A 10361-nucleotide genomic window follows, 5' to 3' on the forward strand; every position below is an offset into this window, starting at 1 on the left:
TGGCATCCTTAGCAACTATTGTTACTGACTGTTACTGTTACAGAGATCTCTGTCGGTTTCCTCGTTAGAACCACTACTGTTACTGACTGATGGCCATCATTTACTGTTCGGTCTTTTAAGACCTACTGTTTACTGTACTGTTATGCTAATGGATGTACCACATATGACTGTATCGACTGAACGACTGAAATACTGATTTAATGAACTATTTTCATTACTGTAAGGACATTCATTCTTAACCCCTTTACGCATTGTGTTATTCACTGGGCTTTAGTTCACTGCTCATATATATATGTAGGTGTACAGGCATCAGACCACAGCTAGAAGCATCAGGGTAAACTCCAGTTTTGTCGAGCCAACCTATGTGCCTCAATGCGAGGTTCCGAGCCTGTCAAGCTACGGCTTAGGGGTGTTTTTAATTCCCCCGTCTGTCTCTGTATCTGTTTTGTTTACTGTACTGTACTGTTAATAGGGATTAGGTCCCTGAACTGAATGATTGTATATATGTACATACTGTTTTGTTCGACTGTATATGTATATGAATGAAAAGTCTTTTTGCATACAGACTATCACAGCTCATTGGACATTGTCTATTTACTGTATTGGCTTCCGCCAGCCCCTGTACTCTGTATTACTGTATTACTGTTAAGCAGGCCTTCGATAATCTTGGATTACTGGCCGGTTACGGTGCTAAACCCATAGGGGCGGGTTTGGGTCGTGACACGTGTAGTGCTAAGTGATGACTACACCTATGAAGAACGGCTTATTCAGATTGTAAACAGATGGATCAAGAAGTTGAAGAACAAAGAGATTCCATTAGTGAAAGTTGACTGACAAAACCATGGTGGCATGTATGCCACTTGGGAGAGGGAAGATGACATGATGAAGAGATATCCTGAATTGTTCCCACTGAATCCTATTTTCTTCCAAAATGAAGGTAATCCAAGTTTGGAAGACTAAACTCTTTATAAGGAGGGGAGACTGTGACAACCCTCACTACTGTTTACTGATAACACCACTGACTACTACTAAACTGAGACTGATCATGATAAGTAATTGAAGTGATTGAAATTCTAAGTTAATTGATTGAGTGTGTTAGTTTAAATGTATGTCTATCTGTTTGACTATTAAATTATCTGTTCGTGTTTTATGTTTTAAACTGTAAATTGAAGGCCTTATCGGCGGTCGAATCTGAAATTGATTAATGTTTTATGCTAATTGGAATTTATGTGATTTTATGGTATATTTAATTGAAATGTGATTTGGTATGATTAAATTGGATTAAATAATCTAAATTATCAAGAGTTGGACTTATTTACGAGAATGCCACTTAGTGGCCTTTCATGAGCTTTTATTTGATCTCTATATGCTAGCATTTCAACACTTCATCAGCCATTTCCTAAAGCACAACCGACTAGAGAGAGAGAGGTAGGAGAAATTGAGTTCATCTAGGTATTTAGCTTGGAGGCTTGAAGAATTTGGAAGAGAATTGTATATTTGAGCTTGTATACCTTGAATTCAAGACATAAGGTAGAAATTTCATCCTCTCATTGGTGAATTGAAGTTGTGTCTTGCATGGCTCATGGTAATTTAGTCATCTAAGTCTAGAATTGGTTTACAATGTTGAATTGAGAGCTAGATCATGCATGCATGCTCTTTTATTGAGGTTTTGAAGTTGTTTTCATGGAATTTGTTACATGCATGTTCATATCTTGAGTATAGTTCATGAATTCATCATGTTCTTGAGGAAATTGACTCTTTTGAACAAGTATTTGAAGCTTTAAAGTTGTTTAAATTCTTGCATGTTGCTTATACTTCATGTTCTTGAAATTTTGTTTGAAAATGGGTTTAATTGACTCACCTTTGGGCCTTGATTTTACAAATTGAGCTTTGAATCATGTTATACTATGCATTTCCAAGTGTTTTCCAGAAAGTTAGCTCAAAAGGATCGAATTTGATGCATTAAAATTGAGTTTTGAGCTTGAGGTTCAAATCTGGAAATTCCAGATTTTGGACTCACGCTCGAGCGAGGAACTCCACGCTCGAGCGAACGCCTTGTGTTCATGCAGTCCGCTCGAGCGAGGAAAGTGGCATTCGAGCATGAAATGCGTGTATCCAGTACTTTGCATGTGTTTACAGTCTGCTCGAGCGAGGACTTGTGTCTCACGCTCGAGCGAGGACTTGTGTCTCACGCTCGAGCGTGGATCGAGCGCCCGTCGAGCATGATTTTTGTGCATCCAATATTTTTACTGTAGTTTATAGTCCGCTCGAGCGATGGAAGTCACGCTCGAGCGGAGCTCCTTTGTCTGCATGTCCGCTCGAGCGTAGAAAGCCATGCTCGAACGAGACCCTTGTTTTTTGAAAATTTTGAAAAGTGTTTTAAAGTGTATCTTTGCATCCTCATTCCATCCTAGGCATTCTTAGGCCTAGTTTAAGGCATCTTAATGAGGATATTAATGTAGAACCACACCGAGGCAAATTAGGGGTTAAGTTATTATTTCCCAACTGTGTAGCTTAGTGTGTGTTCATTCTGTAACTGTGTAGAGTTGGCATCCGAGGACGCTCTAGCTTATCTGTAGCCCAGAACTCTGTGAGTAACAATGTTGTAAAGATATGTTCAATTGAGATTATTTTCTAAACAAATGACTGTACTGCTCTATGAAATAACACTATTTACTGAATGAATGTTTGTCCTATTTGTGAACTGTATTCGTGGCATCCATAGCAATTTACTGTTATTGAACTGTTACTGCTACTGTTACAGAGATCTCTGTCGATTCCCATGTTTGGGACCATTACTGTTTACTGATATGATGGCCATCATTGACTACTAGGTCTGTTAAGACCTGCTGTACTGTTTTGCTATTGGATGTACCGCATATGACTATTATAGTTTCTGAATGACTGTTATGGCATGAATTATGAGCCACAAATTGAATGACTGATATATTGATAAATGACTGTTTTCATTACTGAAAGGACATTCATTCTTAACCTCTTTACGCATATGTTATTCACTGGGTTTTAGCTTACTATTTATATATATATGTAGGTGTTTAGGCACCGGATCGGAGTTAGGAGCGTCGGATTAGCTCTTGTTTTGTCAAGCCAACCAACGTGCGTCACTGCGAGGTTCCAAGTGCTGCCAAGCTAAGGCTGCTTCGGGGTGTTTTAGATTCCCTCTTTTTGTCTCTGTTTTGTATAAACTGTTACTGTACTGTTATGGTAGGGATTTGGTCCCTAACTGAATACTTGTATATGATGTTTGTATATACTGTCTTGTCCTGAATGTGAATATGTTTTAAAAAGTCTTTTTGCATACAGACTGTCACAGCTCATTGGACATCTTTTAATTACTGTTTTGGCTTTCGCCAGCCCCTGTACTCTATATTACTGTTTTACTGTTAAGCAGGCCTTCGGTAATCACGGATTACTAGCCGATTACTGTGCTAAACCCATAGGGGCGGGTTTGGGTCGTGACACTTGGCCCCAGTAGAACCCTCAGCACCAGCTCCAGCCTCGACTTCTTCTTCTTCTTCTCCCCAACCTCACCCTCAGATTGGCTTGGACCAGGAGGAAATGGTACGACAAGTCAGCCCTCGTCGCGAAGGGGTGAGTCCTCAGGGACAGCTAGCTCTTTCAAAGCAACCATCCAACCAAAGGTGTAACCCCTGTTGCATGCCTGTCTGACTTGCTTTTTGTACTCCTCGCGGACGTCGGTTGCTCTTTCGGTATAGGCTTTCTTGCTTGCCTTCTTGATTTCGGCTGCCTTTGTAGATAGTGCTGTTTGGAGCTCGGTTTGGATCTGGGCCTCTTTCTCTTTGGCCTCTTTTTCCTCGGCCAGAGCAACCTCGGCAACATTTTCTGCAGCCTCAGCGCGACCCTTTGCTGTTTTCAAGGCTAACTTAGTAGCCTTGGCCTAATCAAGAAGACCTCGGATGCGAGCCTCGGCTTTGTTAAGTGAAGTGAGAAGTTTGGCTGCCTCCTTGGTCTTTTAGGTTAGTTCTTTCTTACAATCTTCGGCCTTAACTGCGAAAGAGTGACCCTTCTGGATGGTCTGCAAGAAAAGAAAACAGATTAGTAAAAGTTTGGCTAAGTGTTGAAAGACTTTAGAAGATAAGGTAAAAGACTTACCAAAACATAGTGCTGCATCATCAGGGCATAGTTTTCATACTCTGTTAGCTCAGCCATTCGGTTGATGTCAGCTGGCAAGAGAACGGCAGTAGGGATAGCGGTGCCGACTTCAACACTGTCTAGTGCGCTGTCGCCAGCTAGCAGAGGTCGGTCACCCACCATGAATGTTGAGGCCTAAGGGGAGCTGGAGTTAAAGGCGCCGGGCGGATCTGTACCCTCAGACCTTGGCTTCTTCGAGGAGGGTGCCTCGGACGAACCAGCCTCGACAGGCTTTTTCTCAGCAGCAGAGGCACTTTTCTCAACCTGGGCTAGTTTAGAGATCGGCAAAGTGTCTTCAGAGTCAATTTAAGTTACTATTACCTTAGTTTTGGCTTTCTTTACCCTCTTTGGCTTAGCCTTTGGTTGGAATTACGATGGAGAGGATTGAACTGTCACAACGCTAGGGATGTCGGCCAAGAGGTCTTCAATGACAGCCTTACTGCGTCCCATCTTATCGACGGTGGCTGCAACAGTGACTTTGGTACCGAAATGGATTGCTGGAAGTGCAGTGGGTGGGTTTGCTGGATCGTAAGCCGACGCTTCAGTACTTTGGCATTTTTGACTGCGAGTTCTGCTTGTAGCAGCGAAGAGTGGAGCTCGGCGTCGGCGTTGGCGCTGGGCTGGAGGAATCAATTGGGGAGCGGATGTTGATGGTTGTTCTGCTGGATCAGAAGTTGAGGCTTGACCGGGCCTTGGCGATGAAGTGGCAGGGGGAGTTATTGCAGAAGGTGGAGATTTGCTCTTTCGAGGAACGTCGGGCAACGGGCTTCTGGTACGTCGGGATGTAATTAAAGAGGATTGGAGCCTTGCGAAGCTCGATTGGCAGGTCGAGAAGGCGAACCAAGTCTTTGCTCGGCATGTAGTATTGGCGAAAGTTTTTTTCTGGCTAGGGGAGAGTTACAAAAAAAAGATCATACATTAGAAACAGATTAACAGAAAAGATGATTAAAAAAAGTAAGAGAAGGGACTCTAGGGAGGGAAACTAAGTCTGTACCCTTGTCATCCCTAAGAACTTGGCGGCGCAATAGGAAGAGGTGGAGTTCGTCATCTGGCGCGAACTCCCAATTGCCCGAGACAATCAGGTAATCATCAATCGCGCCTTTATTTGAGTCTGGAATATCAACTATCAGCTTGTATTGGGTGGATCTCGGCTTGAGGTAATATGTATAGCCAGTTTTGGTTTTAAGGCCACACATTGTATAGTAGTATTGTATATCGGACAAGGTGATCCTAGCGTTTTGCTGACGTTCCAACTCGGCGATTCCGTTTATAATCCTAAAAAAGGTTACGGCTAATTGCATGAGGTTCAATTTGTAATAGTGGAGGACCTTCCTAAAAAGGGTGTTGAGGGGGAATCTGACTCCTCCTTCAATGATGGAGACTATGGGAAAGGGCATGTAGTCATTCCCAGGCATAATGAAGTCATTCTCTTCAGTCAACCAGATTTGAATGTCGGCTGGGATAGAAAACTCCTACTTAAAGTATTCTAGCTTAGAAGGGGTGTCAACCCTCTACCTGAACATACCCATTATCTTGGCCAAAGTGAGTTCAATCTCAGGTTTTTTGGTAAGAAGTTTAGAAAATGGCAAATGATCTCAGCTCAACTCTAGAAAGCACTGGAGTGAAGATTTCTGAGAATCTAAGGGGGTTTCGGTTCAGTTTTCCTAAGGAAAAGGGTTCTAGATCAAATCCCAAACCTAAAATCTATGCAGATACAAGAATCAAAGGAAATAATGTGGAAATAAAACAAGAAAACCAAAAAAGAAATGAAATTTAAAAATCAGGAGTGAAGCAGAAAACAAGACGATAGATGTACTCATCCAAAAACTTTAAGACGCCAAGTGAGTGTGTGAAGAACAGTGTGCAAAGGTCACAGCAAAAGAACATGATTGGCATTTTTCATAAAAGATTACACATATTCAAGATTTAAGATTCAAGAATAGGAAATCGATTCATAATCGAAAAAAAGAAAGAAACAGAGTGTAACCAAGAAAACAGATCCAATGGTAACAGAATGAACATATGGTATAGATGAAAACATATTCGAAATCATGGAGGGCATAAACTGAAAGTTGGAAGAAAATAAGGAACTCACCAGTTGGGTCCGAGGTCGAGGACACCGATTTGAGGTACGCTGGAGTCAGACGGTGGCAATGAGTGGAGAAGAACAGTGCATGCTTCACCAGAGGAGGTGATTGAAGCAAGTTGCAGAGCTTGAATATTTGAACAATGGCGATTTTGGAAGAAGCTTTAGAGAGAGAAAACTTGAGCAAAAATGAAGGAATACAGAGTGAGGAGATGGAAAGAGAGGGAGAAGTTTTGTTAAAATGCGAAAAAGAGGCAAACCATAAATGATATGCCTTGGACGACGTGTCTGTCAGGCGACGTGCGCAGAAGCGACGCAACCTAATAGCGTGTGTCAGGTACAAATCAATGAGAGAAGGACGCGTAGATGAAACGGTTGAGAAAACCGTGCGTAACAGCTCATGCGCAGATAAAACTCTTGGAGTTCTTGATTTAATGAAGCAAAAACCTCGGCTAGAGGAGCGATCTCGGTTAAAGAACTCTAAAGAACTTGAAGAACTTGGTTCTTGAGTCTTGGTTATATGAAGCCGACGTGTAATAATCTTGGTCATGAAAGTAGGAGTAAGTCTTAGCCGACGTGCTATGTGGACAAATGATGTAGGTTCCATCACCTCAGGATGCCGAGGAAATGGAACCTAGGGGGCAGTTGTGGGAACATATTTTGTGAATGGCAACACGTGGCCAATGTGACGCCGAAATGTAAGCCGATGTGCCATGTGTCTTGGTCATGACGCCGAGGTCATCTTGGCTAGGCCGAGGTTATCTGCGGAGATACTGGAATCCGAGAGGAGCGAATAAGGGACAAGAGTCCTGGAACTGGGGAGGACCTCGGTATGGATAAAGATAAAGCTCTTAGGGAGTTTATTTCTATCCAGTTGAGAGTCCAAGATGAGCATTGAACCAAAGTCCATTGAAACGAGGCTTCTACAGGATCAAGTTAGTACTGGCTATAAAAGTAAGGCACCCTCATGGGTCTAAGGTATACTTTTTGTATTTTGGCTAGTGAGTGAAACATTATTTGCTATTTTTGAGAGATAACTGAGTATTAACTTGATCGTCGGAGTGCCCCCGGGTGGACGAACCACCGTCGGTATTCTTATCTTTTTGTGATAGGTTGTTCGGGCGTGATCTATTCTGTCTGTGCTCTTCTGCTGAGTTCCTGTTTGGCAGTGTGGTCGGAAATCAGCACCCACATCTAGTTAACTTGATTTTTTGTATGAATAATACACTCAATGAATCTTACAATATAAACAGTTCGAATCATCGAAAAAGACTTGAAAAAAGCTTCCACAAGTTCACAGCGGATCGTTGCTGTGACTTATCCCATGTCCGAGGATAATTAGTCCCTTTGACAAAATTTGAAAATTAAATTTAAGATTATAACTTTTTAGATTTATAATGCTTTGAATAAGTTGTAAAAATATTTTTATATTGTATTGAACAATATGTGAAAAAGTTGAAGTTGTTTGACAAAAGCTACTTATGGTTCGTTTGGATGTGAGTTGGCATTTTAACTATTTTAGTCTGAGGTTAAAAAATCTTGTTTGTTGTTGATTTTTTAGATTTTTTGACTTTTGTGAGAGAAAAAATGAAATGATTATGATTTGGATGTGACATTTTAACTGATTAGCTTTTTAATCTATTTTATTTTTCTTGTAACTATTTTAGTCCAAACCATTTATGCCAAACGAGTGCTTAAAATATTAACTGGCCTTTTTATCCAAGGTACAAAAGCTTAAAAAGTTAACCTAAAAAAATCAAATTAGCTTAGACAAAAACTAATTTTTTCTAGCTAAAAATATATTAATGTTTAAACTATGTAAAGGCATCTCCAACAGTGTATCAAATTTGTCATAAAATCTGAGTAAAAATTTGACCAAATCCCATATCTGATATCAGCTACTCCAATGGTGAAATTGTAGCTGTCACCAAAACACAAGTCATCCGGGTGGACGACCGGCAAGTCGATCGGTAAGAGTAACTCAAACAATGTGTTTCCCTCAATTTCGGTTTCCTCAATTCCTTTTTATTCATTTTCCCTCCATTAAATATTTTCTATTTCTTTTTACCTCCTTTAATTATTTCACTCCAAAAATAGATATAAACAGATTAAACCATGTACTATATAAATTCAACAAATCATGTTGTATCTAGAACCAACCCTAACTGAAAAACAGAGCATAATGACTAGCTCAATTTCTTATCTGTTCACTGATTTTTCATCATCTTCTTCTTCCTCATCCTCTAATGATGAAAGTGATAATGAAAAAATTGTTGCAATTTTGTGTCTTTATGAGATAAATAATGCGTTTATGATACAGATTTTGAGAACAAGTCATCAATCAAAAAGAGAGATGGTTTTGTTGTGGGATATAAATACATCGTCATGATAGAATAAAGGGCCATGATAGATTGTTTGCGGATTATTTTGCGGCAAATCTAGTTTATTCACCTATAACATTTCAAAGACGTTTTAGAATGCGTCGTCATCTGTATCTGCAAATTTTGAATGCCACTGAAGCATACGATACATATTTTGTTAAAAAAAAAAAGATGCAACTCATATCCTTAGATTGTCTCCACTTCAAAAAATGACTTCAGCAATTAGAATGCTCTCACATGGAGTAGCAGTAGATGCAGATGATGATTATGTGTGAATTGAGGAAAGCACGACAATTGAAAGTTTGAAACACTTTTATAATTCAATAATTGAAATCAACAACAACTGATATTGCTAGATTATTTGTTATTGGGGAGGTTCGTGAGTTTCTGGGTACGTTAGAAAGTTTAGATTGCATGCATTGGTGTTTTTAGGACTTCTATCTTGTTTCTTTTTCTTTTTTTGTTTTTTTTTTAATTTTTTTAATTCGCCTTTTTGTTTCTGTTTCAACAAGCATGAGTTGAAAAATTAATGGAAAATCTTCCAAATCTACCTTGCTTGATTTGGAATTTTCAAAAATAAAAAAATAAAATTTTAAATTATCAATTTGTATTTTATTATTTTTAATGATTTTTTCATATTTGCTTTTTTTTTTTAGTTTTTAAATTCATTTAATATAGATATACTTAAAAAGTAAAAAAAATTATGCAAAATTTCTAAAAGAATTCATTGAATACAAAAAAATAAACAAAAATTTAGTATATTTTTATATTTTTTTATATTCAATTTTTTTATATTTTTTTTCATTTTTTTTATTTTTATAAAATTGTACAACTTTTATAATTTCTAAATGTATCTAGATTATGTAAATTTAAAAATTAAAGAAAATTAATAAAAAATTTAAAAAATTCACCACAACCAACACGAATTAAAAAGTGAAAAAATTGTTTTTAATTTAGAATTTAATTGACATTTTTTAAATAAGTTTATCTATTTAAGTTACATCATTTCTTAATTTTTTTACCTATCTTTTATTAAAAAATAAAAATATGCTTATTTAAATTATTTCAAATAATCCCTTAATTTTATGATTAATGATTTATCCATCAAATATTTAGTCAAAAAATATAATTATTTAAATCATTTCAAATATAATCCCTTAAGCTATGTTTGACATAGGTTATTTGGGCTAAAATAGCCACAAAAAAGACAAAATAAATTAAAAAGTCAATAGATAAAATATCACATTCAAACCATAATCATTTCATTTTTTTTTCCTCACAAAGTAAAAAAAAAAATCAAAAAATCTATTGCAAACGAGGCTTTTCAACCCCAAATTAAAATAATTAAAAAGTTAAAAAATCAACTCACATCCCAAACGAAGTTAATAATTTATCTATGAAATTTGTTTGGTCTCAATTCACCCGAATCATACCTCGGAGATTCATTTTAGATAAAAAAAAAAGAAGAGGGATAAATTACAAATATATCTTATGAGATTTACTTAAAATACGAATTGTCCATGTGGTTTAGAAGATTACAAATGCTTAATGTCAGAATTTTTTATTTAACAGAATTAATTGAAAAAATGAAATTTCTAACTGTTCACCTATACAATAATAAAATTACTGAATTATTAATTGAAATAAAATTTTAACATTATTAAAAACTGTTAATTAACTTGATAATTTATTAATAAAATGACCTATTTATTGTGAAATTA

The sequence above is a fragment of the Camellia sinensis genome, chromosome 12 (genome assembly GCF_055761805.1).
Source record: "Camellia sinensis isolate YWXY chromosome 12, ASM5576180v1, whole genome shotgun sequence".
In the NCBI taxonomy this organism is placed as follows: domain Eukaryota; kingdom Viridiplantae; phylum Streptophyta; class Magnoliopsida; order Ericales; family Theaceae; genus Camellia; species Camellia sinensis.